Consider the following 14,175-nt stretch of genomic DNA (forward strand, 5'->3'; position numbering starts at 1 on the left):
CGAGCGTGCCGCGGTAGCGGCCGGCGAAGCGCCAGAACCGACTTTTTTATTACTTTCCTTTTTTTTATACATTAGAATACATTACACCATAAATACTTATAACAAATATTCATTATATCCCGTAAACGTTATATCGAATAGCTTTTATATCGATTAAGCATTATACCCCATGAAAATAGTTATTTTGTTGTTATATCAAAAGTTCATTATACCGCTTAAGTGATTATACACCATGAAATTATATCAAAAGTTGTTATATATTTTGAAAATATATCAAAAATTGTTATACGGATCATTACACACCCGACATATTTATAGCAGAATTATTGTGGTAAGTAATAAAGTGAACCTGCTAGATTTTTTAATGTTCCATGTATCACGCCAATGCCAAGATAAGGGTTAAATAAAAAAATAAAATAAAATAAACGTAGGTAAATAAAAAAAAATGTTAAACCTTCTGATATCTGATATGTCTTAAAAATACCCTCAGATCATACCCTAAGAACATAGCAATACAAAATAATAGACATGTCAACAGTTAGACCGACCAAGTTTAACGATACAGTCTTTATCCTCGGCCTGGTCCTAACCGTATCTCCACAGTGAAACAACTTACGAAAAACTCAAATTCATTTCTTTCACAAAATCTTATTACATTTTAGGCACGTGTTTGCCAACTAATTGATTTCTCCCTGATATTCAAATATTCATATACAACAGAGGAAATAAAAAAACCTCGTCTTTAGGGGAAGTGCGGAAGATTCGTACACCCGGAGACTTCATATCTCGGTCATACAGTGGTCATGCATATCTCGACTATCCAACACTGAAGCGTTCATATTTGTATGTATTTACGTGACTGCCGCTCATATGCATAGCGTCGGGTGAAAATACTATTGTACCATATCCATTTTTAGGTAAAATCGGTGTTTCTTCCCAAGTAGCATGGAAGTGTCGGCAACATCAATATAGCAGCCAATTAAGAACTTAGAGTGATTTAAGGGACGTATAAGAGTGTCAGAAAAGATTTAAGCTGTATAAAAGGTACTTTACAGACATTATACAGCTCAAGCTGTATAAAATCATTATAAAGGATTCTGCGGAAGCATGGGGTGCTTTATCAGAATATAAAAAATCTACTATAAAACTAAAAGTGTTGTGAGAGACTACAAGCTAATTCTATCGTAAAAGCTGTATACAGGCTGTATTGTATTAACACTTGGCACTTTTAGCTGTACAAAAGTATCTGTCAACTCCGTTTTAAAACATTAAGTGTTCTGAAACACTACAAGCTAATTTTATCGTAAAAGCTGTATACAGGCTGTATTGTAGTATCACTTGGCACTTGTAGCTGTACAAATGTATCTGTCAACCCCGTTTTAAAGCTATTTCTTATGGCGTAATCTTACTCTCCTATAAGAATAGTAGTTGTAAAACTTCTGTCTGTAAGGGTATTATAAAACCAAATGAATAAATGGCAGCTATAGTACAGCTTTTTTCTGTATTACTGATAGAGTCGCTTATAACAATCTTTTGGCGTAATTTTACACTCGTATAAGTAGGTATAGTAGTGTAATGATTTCTGAAAATAAGTGTATTATAAAACTAAAGGAATATATGACAGTTACAGTCTTCTTCTTCCTCGCGTTATCCCGGCATTTCGCCACGGCTCATGAGAGCTTGGGGTCCGCTTGACAACTAATCCCATGATTTGACGTAGGCACTAGTTTTAGTTTTTTAGTTTTTACGAATGTTTTTAATGAACGACAGTTACAGTACAGGTTTTTTATTTGTTATACGGATCTAAAGAGAATTATAACTTATGTACGGAGAACCGAAATACAGCCAAACGAATACAAATATTCTATTATAAAGCTGTTTTAATTACAAAAGCTGTAAAAGACACTGCATTTATTACACAGCACAGCTACTAAGATTATAATGCTCTCCAACTATCCTGTAGGCTGTTTAAAAATTGTCGCCATTTTACAATAAAAAAAAAACGTATTTGTAAATATAATTAAAGAAATACTTGCAAATATTTAGCAGACTAACGCCGTGTTATGATTACCAGCTAAAATAAATTGTTTAGCCTTAGAATTAATATTTATAAATATTTTTGATACTCTAACCTTAAAAACAAACCGTAACTTTACCGATTTTTGATATTTTCCTTATGGTTTCTCTTTGTTATTTTGCAGGCGCGTAAATATTTTGCCAGAAAAGATACACAGGTTCACAATAAATAATAATCCGCACTTACCAATAATATAAAATTCCATTCAAGTCCTGTATAATATTTACTTTTACTTTTACCATCCACTATAACACTTTATTGTCGCCATTACTATATTACGAATGAACAAGATTAAGACACTTTAGTTTCTTAAATGATTATTATTCTCTTGTAATTCTTTCTTATAACTCATTTAAAACTTATATTCTTATATCGTACTTATAAGAGATTATCTGTAGTGTTAAGGTTTCCTGTTACACCGAAATATAGCTGTAATGCAGCTATTATGCAGCTTATGTATTGCTTATACAGCTCCTCTACAGCTCTAATAACGCCAAAAGCTGTATAATTTGGGCCCTTTTTTTACTTATAAGGGCTGTATAAGCGCTTATACAGCCTTTGTACAGCCTAACTGTACAGCTTATAGTATACAAATAAACTTTAATACAGCTTATATACAGCTTGCAATGCTACTTGGGTTAGGACGACGATTTTTTTGTAATATTTGGCACAGATCTACTGGACTATCAGATATAAAACCGGACGCCTGCGTAATAAAAAGGTACACAATTTTATTTCCGGCAGTCGGTGACTCGCCCCACAAGAGGGGTCCAAAAAAACTCCTGTTTTGCCCACCCACCTTCGGGTGACAGAACTATCCAGGAGCACTCGGGTACGTGGGGTCGCTACTCTCCAACAGCTCACCACGAGCTGCCCTGCGTTACAATAATAATTATCGTTATGAATTAAAAATATTAAGCGCTTATTTGTCACAAGTTACTTACACCTTTCTTTCTACTGACGGGTGGAAATAATCTAGGATTTTTGCATATACCTAGTCATTTAAAATAATTCATACGATTATTATTTTTGTTACAGTCACTTTCCTCTTCACATTTTTGTAAAAACCAATCGCAGTATTAGTGTCTTATTGGCAAATCCCTGTGAAATAATTTTTGCGCCTTAAAAAACTTGAATGGATGTCTTCTATTCCTTTTCAAAATCTTGCTCTGGATTTGGCTATAAGTAATTAAATAACTTGCGATACTACATATAAAATGACAGGGTTATTTGGTTTCGGTACCTTGTGTTTCAGGGGACAAGATCGACAGCGTTTATCAAGAGGAGCCTTGTTCTAAGAAGGGGGGAATGTGCGTCATAGCGTCAGATTGTCCTGTCGGCCATCTAACTCAAGAAAGTGGTCTTTGTCCTTCACAGCAAAGCGATAGCGTCGAATGTTGTTATGGAAGTTAGTTTGTATTTCTTAACTGTTAGGTACACTCAAGTAATGGGCAGCTTACGGGTGCAAATTGCGTTAAGTAATAATTTGACTGGACAGGATCTGTAGAACAGTGTCGTATGCATAATTATTAGATCGCAGTTTAACTTCTGATCCTTGTAGGTCGCGATGTTACTAGGCTTTAAAAAACCGATGTTGTTAGGCTGAAAATTGATGCCGTTACCCCCAGCCCAACCAGCCCGTTCAATTTCCTCCTTACAATTCTCATAATATGTATTCACCGTCGCAAAAAAACACCTTTTTCACTAATCGGACTTAAGTGGTTCTAGCTCTTAGCGTAATTGCACTATCTGACTGATATTGGTATCAATTTGCAGAATGTAAGATACCTACTAACATTCTTCTTCCTCGCGTTATCCCGGCATTTTGCCACGGCTCATGGGAGCCTGGGGTCCGCTTGACAACTAATCCCAAGAATTGGCGTAGGCACTAGTTTTTACGAAAGCGACTGCCATCTGACCTTCCAACCCAGAGGGTAAACTAGGCCTTATTGGGATTAGTCCGGTTTCCTCACGATGTTTTCCTTCACCGAAAAGCGACTGGTAAATATCAAATGATATTTCGTACATAAGTTCCGAAAAACTCATTGGTACGAACCGGGGTTCGAATCCGCGACCTCCAGATTGAAAGTCGCACGCAAGATACCTACTAACATTGATGGAGGTATTTTGTATGTTAAAGGAATACCTTCCCGGAAATATTAAATCGTTTAAGGCGCTACGCGCTGTTTTGGGCCGTAAACTCCTACTTTCTAGACTATATTTATCTTCTTAACGGTTCAACAAAAAATTATGAAAATAATATATATGAATCTACGTTCTATGTACAATATTTGTAACGTTTGACTTTTTTCCTGTGACTTATAATTTTTCCAATAAAGGAACATTACGATAGGCCGTTTTGCGACTAACTTTGCCTATTTCTACTAAACGGTTTATTCGATTAAAGTTATTTTTAAACTAAAATACATTTTTTAATCGACACTACAAATGCAACGTAGAATAATGTTAATCAATCAATTTTTTTTTAAGAAATCGAATATTTTTCAACATTTTGTGCGTATACAGCTCGAAAAAGGCGTGGCTGGCAGTCGTGTGCTAGCTTTGAGACGAGGAGGCTGTGTCGCTCCTCGCTCCGTGCCTTCCTTGTATTCTGCATGCTTGTGCTGAGCCCAAGTGCAATAAAATTGGAGTTATTGTGGCCAAAGATTAAATAACTGCAGAAAGTTGATTTGGTTGTGACGCGCTTTAGCGCGCGCAACACGGTATTTCGCAGCCTATTATTACGAACGTAATGACAATATTTCCACTTATGTTACGTTTTTAATAAAGTTCGATTCCTAAAACATAATAATTAATTAATCAACATTGGCAATTTATGTTGTAGGTATATACTATATAGTTTGATTCAGAAACCATTAAATTTTTAGGATTCTTCTTCTTCGAATATCATCCCCATATCATTTGGGGTCGGCTCTTCTCATTCTTTCTTCTTTCTTCATTCTTCGCCAGGCGTACCTGTTCTGGGTCGTCGAGACATATACTTATTTACATGTTTAGGATTGTTACCTATTAAAATGATGTTAGTTTATTAAGTAAATGATGTTTTCTCAAACATGCGTGGAAATATTGTCATTAGATCATTACGTCCAGTCCTTATTTGAACTTTTATAGGTATTTCATCGCATTTTTTGAGAGAAGTACTTACATACATATTATTTAATATGTACTATATGTTCATAATAGTACATTTCAATGCAAGTGTGGAAAGTATGTTATTATTTACGAGTCCCGAGATGTCGATGCCGTAGGCGAATAAAAGACACGGGACAAGTAAATAATAGCACTTTCACACGTACATTGAACGAAGTTTTGTAATACATTTGCGAAAAAAATCACAATAAAACAAATTTTGGTAACATGAGTATTACACTTACATTTACGAATTTTCCCTTGAACTTGAATGATGTTGTATATTATCTATTATTCAGCACTATAAACTACGTTCAGCGTTGATTTACATTGCCTAAATTAATCACAATAACTCATTTAATACAAACACACTCTTACAGTTGCAATTTAAGATAATTATTTTGATACAACTAAATTTCAACTGAAAATGGCGGGCGCCGGTTTTACTTTATAATTTTTCATTTTTTCTGTTAACGACAAACGCCAACGTGGCAATGATAATATATAGTTCCATTCAGCCAAATAATAAAAAAGTTTTTTAGTGAAATATCGTATTTTATAACGTTTTATTTCTATAATAACAAATAAATATTTACTTTATATCGTGTAACAATACTTTTTGTACGTAATAAATGTGCAATGGCAAAATAAAAATATATAAAGTTTTTGAATATCCAAACTCTTTGGTGTGGACGTATCGAATACGGTCAGAATTAAATTAAAAAAAGCTGGAAAAGTAAAAAGCACTAGTTCGCAAAAAACAACTTTGCGAACGCTAAACAGCTACGTAAAGTAGCACTTTTTGAGCAACTGTATTAAAAAATATACTTTCTTTGCTGTCTGTTTAATATCATACTCGGCAGGCATAATTATAATAGGGATATCCCGGCTATGTGTAAATATTATAAATATCATCTTTCGAGAAATGTTTTTTTTTGTGCTAGTCAGCAAATGAGCCGCCTGTTGGGAAGCGGTCATCGTCGCCCATGGACTTATGTCCATGTTGCTTATGCAACATCACATGTATTAAGAAAGTTACAAAGGTAAACCAATAAAACGCAGGTTAAAAATCAGTAAACTTAGTTCTCTTTGACAATCATTGTTATAAATTATTTATAACAATGATTTATTTATATTTGTCGTATTAACCGTGAAATGTAATTTACGACCTCCACTAAATGCATGATCTACTCATACATCATCATGTTTGAAAACAAAAGATATACGAGTATAGCGCCAACTGCGCGCCTCTGGGCTGTATCTTATTCTTTGAACCTCGTGGCGGTGCAGCGATACTAAATTCACGTACGATCGCAGTGAGCGGGGTAAGCGGGTGGTGCGGGTACAGAGCGCTTAGCTCCGCCCAGACGCTCAAGGGCATTGGGCTTACCTATCGTCTTAAGTGATATACAGTAATTCACTACTATTTAACTGTGGTGACAACGCTTATTTCCGAGTGTTGACATATGTGATAGCACTGATGTGTACCTATCAGTGGCGGCGCGTCAGACATATCCATAGGCAAGCCGGGTCTAATTTGGCTTACATATTTCCTTTACAACTCTGCTCAAACCATAGATTTATAAGGCATAGATTCCTAGTTCGTACACCCCCAGTGAAGCCATTTCAAGTGCGACGTCACGTCACACTCGCATCATCGTATTCGAACGGCCCTCGCAGTACTCAAAGTCAAATCGGTGTGTGTACACCTCCCGTTTAAAAATCAAAAACTACAGGAAAGATGGTTGTTTGTACAGTGAATGGGTGTCACAACACATCATATAATAAATACAAACCGCTTAATATTACATTTCACGCGTAAGTATCGAGTTTAATGTGATATTTTTACATAATCGTAAATACAAAAATCCAAATTTTCGTCAGCCGCCATTTCTTCTAAATGTTGCCAGTGTAGTGAATATTTTTTCCTCCAAATGGGACATGACGTCTACATTCTAAAATAAATACGCTCCATTAAATTTCATTGTATAATTATAGAAAATTATAATTAAGTTAATTATTTAGGTAAGTATTTACTTTTTTCTTATTTTTATTTTGTGTCATGTTCGTTTCAGTTTTCTGACTGATCTACTTCTGTCTGCGAGATGGAAGGAAAAAAATAGACTAAATCGGAATGACGCAATATGGAAACATTGGAAACGGACTAAACACAGTCGAATATGCTCTGTCCTATTTAAATTTATTCTTATTATTTTATGCACATTTGTTAAATAAATAAAAATAGTAAAAACTTATCAGCTATTTATTTAATCCTTATTTCACAAAGTACAGAAATGCAACAAATCCCAAAATAAACAAAAAGCTTTTGCTACAAAATCGAATCTACACACTTCCAAATTATTAATAACCAAGTGTGATGTTGTTAAAATTCCCCTACTTTGAGAGAAGTAAATGAATACTGGCAACATATTTTGTATATATGTGTGTGTTTGCTGAGCGTAAAACACGAGCGTTCCACGCACACATCGATCGTGTTTCGGCTTCACTTTTGGCAGGTTAGCCGTATGGAGACTATCCGTCTATGCGTTATTAGTTTAAGGCTCAAACGTCCAAAAACAGGCAAGCCGGTGGGAATCGGCTTTTATGGACACGCCGCGACTGGTACCTATGCAAAAATGTCAAATAAATCATATGAATTAAAGGAGAAAATATTACTATCAATTACTTTATTACACCTACCTACACAAGAAGAAAGAAACCGGACCCCCTTTTTAACGACGACCCTTGGCATGAAACAACGGACACGGATTGGATGCTGGAATGTCAGAACCATGGCTCGACCTGAAAGGCTGCCCCAGGTAGCTAAAGTAATGAGGGACTACAGCGTCCACATCTTAGGATTGAGCGAGACGAGATGGAACGGGTTTGGCGAAGTAGAGGCAGATTTTGGCACCACACTACTGTTTAGCGGCAAGGAAGACGAGAGCGCACGCCGGGAATATGGAGTTGGTCTTCTCCTCAGCCGCTGTGCTAAGAAAAGCCTGCTGAACTGGAAGCCGATTTCGGAGCGCATCATTTTGGCGCGGTTTGACTCTCGGGCCCGTAAGATCAGCGTCGTACAGTGTTACGCTCCGACGAACGACGCCACTGACGAGTCGAAAGCCGCCTTTTATGGTCAACTTGAGGCCACACTCAGAAGCGTTCGCAAACAAGACATTGTGATTTTGATGGGCGACTTCAACGCGAAGTTGGGCAGCGACGGTGAGGGAAGAGAGCACTACATGGGCCCGCATGGAGCCACCGGAAACATAAACGAGAACGGAGAACTTTTCGGCGAGCTGTGTTCGGCAAGGAGCCTCGTAGTGGGTGGCACACTATTCAAGCACAAGGAGTGCCACAAGACTACGTGGAATTCCCCCGACGGCGTAACGCGCAACCAAATTGACCATGTTGCGATCAGCCGTACTTGGAGGTCCTCATTGCTGGACGTGCGGAACCGCCGTGGAGCCGACGTGGACAGTGACCACCACCTAGTCGTCGCTGAAGTGCGTCTCAAACTGGCGATCCCACACCGCAAGTCCGAGAAGATCTCTAAAAGTTTCGAAGTACGAAAACTCCGGAACCCAGAATGGCGGGAGAAGTTTCGCCTTTGTCTCAGGAATCAGTACGACCTTCTAGAGGAACTTGAAGATGAGCAGTTGGACGAAACCTGGGACCGCATTCGCACCGTGTATACGAGAGCCGGTGAGGGGGTGCTCGGATACTCACTCCCGACAAGGGAGAGCTGGATGTCGGCAGAGTTATGGCAACTTATAGAAGATAGGCACCGAATAAATATGCAGATACAATCTTCTGCCGAACCAGAAACATCCAGTCTCCAGGATCGATACAGCACTCTCCGTTCGAGGATCAGGAAACTCGCGCGCAGAGACCGCCGCAGAGCCGCAGACGAGCTGGCGGAGCGCGCCAACACCGCCGCACGCCGCAGCGACATGCGCGAGCTGTACGACGTCACGCGCCGACTTAGCGGCCGTCGGACACGTGCAGCGAAGAAACCGCTGAAAGGTAAAGACGGCAGTCTCCTGTGTACTTCGAGCAAGCAGCTGAAAAGGTGGACCGAGCACTTCTCGAGCCTGCTGGAGCAAGCCCAATCCCCAGACAGTCAGCATTCCAGTACCGACCTCCCAGACGAGCTTTTGCGTGTGCCGACGGCACCACCCTCCTTCGAAGAAGTGTTGGTAGCGGTGAAGTCCCTGAAACCAGGGAGAGCGCCGGGCATTGACAACATCCACGTAGACATGTTAAAGGTCGATACTGCGACGTCTGCAACTCTGCTGTTTCCCCTATTGACCCGTATCTGGGAAGCTGGACGAGTACCCGATGAGTGGAAGCAAGGTCTCCTGGTGAAAGTCCCAAAGAAGGGGGATCTATCGCAATGCGATAACTGGCGCTGCATAACGCTCCTACCTACTGCCGCAAAAGTACTAGCTAAGATTCTGCTAAATCGCATTGCTCCAAGAGTGGCAGAGACGCTGAGAGACGAGCAAGCAGGTTTCCGCCCTGGTCGCTCCTGCACAGACCACACCAATACCCTACGCATCCTTATTGAACAATGTGTCGAATGGCAGTCGGAGCTGTTCCTAGCCTTTGTGGACTTTGAGAAAGCCTTCGACACCGTGAAGTGGAGCGCGCTGTGGTCCAGCCTTCGTCGCAGGGGTATACCCGAGTGTATCATCCGCATAATCCGCTCCTTGTACGAAGGGAGCTCATGCAGGGTGATACATGAAAAGGAAATGGGAGCGCCTATAAGTGTAACTGCCGGTGTGAAGCAAGGATGCCTCCTGTCACCGCTGTTATTCATAATTCTTCTCGACGACGTGATGAGGAAAGTGATCGTAACACCAAGAGGCATTAACTGGGGTACTAAGGAACTGGATGATCTTGATTACGCCGATGACATCGTGCTGATTTCGCCATCGTTAGCCCATCTTAAAGCGAAACTTGAGAGCCTTCAAGAGGAAGCTGAAGCCATGGGCCTGCGAATCAACCGACGGAAGACTGTCAACATGCGAGTAAAATCAGATTGTACGGATCCTTTATTGCTCAAAAACGATCGCCTTGAATCAGTCTCCAAGTTTGTATATCTCGGCAGTACACTAACATGTCGGGGAGGTGCAGACGAAGACGTCGAGAGCAGAATCAAGAAGGCAAAAGCTGCATTTGCTCAACTCAAGCCTGTCTGGGACTCAAACGTTCTCACTCGCCGCGTAAAAATTTCCCTCTTCGAATCCATCGTCAAGTCCGTGCTGCTCTTCGGCTGTGAGACGTGGAGAGTGACAAAAGGGCTGACACACAAGCTACAAGTGTTTGTCAATAAGTCCCTCCGGTCGATCCTCCGCATATTCTGGCCGAAGACTATAAGAAATGAGGATTTGTGGAGTATGTGCCGACAACCTCCGATCGTCCAAGAAGTAGCGCTGCGGAAGTGGAGATGGATCGGTCATACCCTGCGAAGAGGAGATACGAACAACGCCAGTATCGCGTTCGAGTGGCGGCCTCAGGGCGGGAAGCGAGCCCGCAAACGCCCTGTACACACCTGGAGGCGCAGCGTAGAGAACCAGCTGACAGCCGTAGGACTGAGCTGGAACGAGGCCAAGACGGTTGCTCAAGACAGGAAGGCGTGGAAGGATCTTGTGGAGGCCCTATGCACCTCCGGGGTGCCCTAGGACAGACAACAACAACAACAACAACAACAACAATTACTTTATTTCTTATTGCCATATTCAACACTATCTTTACATAAGTACGGGGTTCAAATGTATATATGTTTTTTGTATATAATAACACTGATGTGTAAGTACCTATGCAAAAATGTCAAATAAATCATATAAATTAAAGGAGAAAATATTACTATCAATTACTTCATTTCTTATTGCCATATTCAACACTATCTTTACATAAGTACGGGGTTCAAATGTTCTTCCGTATTTTATAATGCATTTGCCCGAGTATGTCGATACATTCATCATTTATCCAAGGCGGATTGTCAAAGGCCGCAATTAACCTTTGTTTCATTTCGTTTCCACTTTCACATTCAGTTTTTGTACACACTAGGTATCTTTTACACAGCCCCACAGGAAGAAATCTAAAGTTAGGTCCAGAGAACTGGGTGGCCAGCGGGGCGGCCCAAACCGGCCTATCCATTGATCCTCAAACTCATTGTTTAATTTCATTTTGTGCAGAATGAGCTTGTGCAACATCTTGTTAAAAACAAGTGCGTTGCCTTTCAGCCAGCGGTCGAGGTAAGCGTCAAGCTAGGTGTTTATAAGAACAATGTATCCATCTCTGTTAAAGTTGGAGGCAAAAACACATGTCCTGTAATATATTCCCTGTAAAATACCGCCCAGATACTGGTGACATATAAATTGGTAAGCGAAAAGATTCTCTTCGGCATAAATACACCATATTCGTTTCGTCTGTTCCGCATACCGTTGCGAGTAAATAAGTTTTCATCGCTCCAAATAACATGCTTCGATCTTCCATTGGTTTTTGTAAAAGCTGCCGACTGTAGGCTTCGTCGATAGGGCAGTCTCTAGGCAGTAAAGCTTTAGACACAAGAACAGCCGATTCAACGGAGCCACGCCGTTTTGTCGCATAAATAGTGTTTAGTTTTTAAGTTTATAAAATATATGTATGTTAGTCTGTAAGGTATTTAATTTTGTAATATGGGCCTTGTTGCCTGACTTAAAATTTTAATAAATTTAGTACTTGGGTATGACTTATTCCAAAATGTCGACCCGCTGATCTCGAACTTGCTCTTGGATTGCGTTCTAAATATCGCAGCACTCTTTCTTCAAGTCTAGCGGCAAGTTGAACAACTCCTCCTCCACGTTAGTCATTCTGAGCAACTCGTGGTACAGTGGGCTGATTGTCAGCGACACGATCAAAATCACGTAAAATCGTCCTACGCCCAGTGGTGGTGGATATATTTCTCTACTTATATTGTCGTAAAGCTTCGGCCACAATAATTAATTAATTTAATTGCATACCTATCGCGTATGAGAAGAGCAAAGTTAAGTAACCACGAGCTTCTAACAATTTATCTCAACGAAATCGAGAGGATAAGCGCGAAGAGGAGTTAAAAAAATATATTTTAATATTTGGTTTTTACTTCAGAATGGGTCAAATGAATTCAGCACATATGAAGCCTAGAAACACTACTACCAGGATTAGAAGTCAAACTGCGGTTTCTTTATTATCATGGGTGGTGCATCTGGTTCGCACCAAAACATGCACTGCAAATGATGACGCAAACGCTAGCGACTACAGCCAACAACGCATTACTTAATTAAATATCACCTTATATTTAAAAGCTCACTGAGGCGGAGCCGCTACGTTTATTAGGTAACGAGTTTCCTAAAGTCTATTTTTTTATTCGGTAGACTGAAATGACATTTCACAGTATGAACATCATCTGTCATTTCATACTATGAAATGTCATTTTAGTCTACCGAATAAAAAAATAGACTTTAGTCGGGTCATAAGTTCTAATACATCTTATTTTAAAACTACAGATTATTAAACAGCAAATTTAAATGAAAGTATATATTGAAAATTTCCTACATCGATAGTCTACAGCTACACAAGCTCGTATTCTAGCCTATCATCAATCGATTCACGGCATATGAAACATATCGTATTAGCTACAAGGGCACTGATGGAATTTTTAAAATGAAGTCGCACGGAGCGATAACTTACTTCAATATAAGGTCTGTCCACGATAAAAAGTGGTCAGCATGTAATAAAAAAAAAATAAAAAAAATAAAAGACAACTGACATCTGTCACTTTGATTGTTAGATAGCGGGAAGAATAAACTATCGATTAGGGCTATTTGGAGTTTATAAATTCGTAACATTTATAAAATGTCGTCTAGCCAACTGGACATCCGAAAAAAGATCGTGTACACCTACATCCAAAATGTCGGTATATCGCAAGGAAAGTTAGCCAAATTATTAAAAGTTCCGAAGTCAACCGTGCAAAAGGTATTGGCTAATTATTAGTCCAGATTGTCTGTTTCAAGAAAAGGTGGTTCGGGTAGAAAACGCGGTCCTGCTGATAAAACTAAGGCAAAAAAAGTAATCGAGCATTTTAAGAAGAATCCAACTCTCTCTGTCCGTGACGTCGCCAGAAAATGTAAGGTATCGAAATCGTATGTCCAAAAAATCAAGCAGCGTGCAGGTTTACGATCGTACAAGGCAACTACAGTTCCTAATCGCGATGCTACAAAGGATAAATTATGTAAAACCCGGGCTCGAAAGTTGTATACAAAATATTTGACGAAGTTTGGTTGTATTTTGATGGACGACGAAACATACGTGAAAGCAGATTTTAAGCAATTACCAGGTTTGCAGTTCTATGTAGCAAATCAAAGAGGGAATGCCGATAAAATATTTACAACAAAAAAACTTGATCAATTTGCAAAAAAATTCCTTGTCTGGCAAGCCATCTGTACATGTGGTCAAAAAAGCAAATCGTTTGTTACTACGGGTACGATTAACCAATCCATTTACACGAAAGAGTGTTTGAAAAAACGTTTATTGCCGTTTATAAGAAACCACACCGAGCCTGTCATATTCTAGCCTGATTTAGCGTCCTCACATTATGCCAAATCTGTTTTAGAATGGTAAACTGAAAATAATATCTCCTTTGTACCGACATTAGCAAATCCACCAAACTGCCCAGAACTCCGGCCGGTATTGGGCAATAATGCTCTATTGGGCAAATGAGCAACAGTTCAAAAGAATGTGGGATACGACATGTAAAAAGGTGACCGAAAGTGTACAGAGATTATTGGAAGGAATCCGAAGCAAAGTCAGGGCATTTTACCAGTGTTAATTTGTTAAACAGGAGGTTTATTAATTTTAAAGAACACTAATGAAACTTTAATTTAAATAGCCCATGAAATTGTTTTTCTTAGTTTTTTTTC

The 14,175-nt window shown here is 39.4% G+C and overlaps 1 long non-coding RNA gene across 1 annotated transcript in view; it reads left to right on the forward strand.

Moving 5' to 3' along the window:
- Positions 1 to 3,699: 3,699 nt before the first annotated feature.
- Positions 3,700 to 14,175, forward strand: part of LOC134804925 (uncharacterized) — a 92,224-nt gene continuing 81,748 nt past the window's right edge. Inside the window, exon 1 of the long non-coding RNA XR_010146184.1 lies at positions 3,700 to 4,107. This is a non-coding gene — a long non-coding RNA (uncharacterized LOC134804925). The remainder of the gene's footprint in view (positions 4,108 to 14,175) is intronic.

This window comes from Cydia splendana, chromosome Z (genome assembly GCF_910591565.1).
Source record: "Cydia splendana chromosome Z, ilCydSple1.2, whole genome shotgun sequence".
Lineage (NCBI taxonomy): Eukaryota > Metazoa > Arthropoda > Insecta > Lepidoptera > Tortricidae > Cydia > Cydia splendana.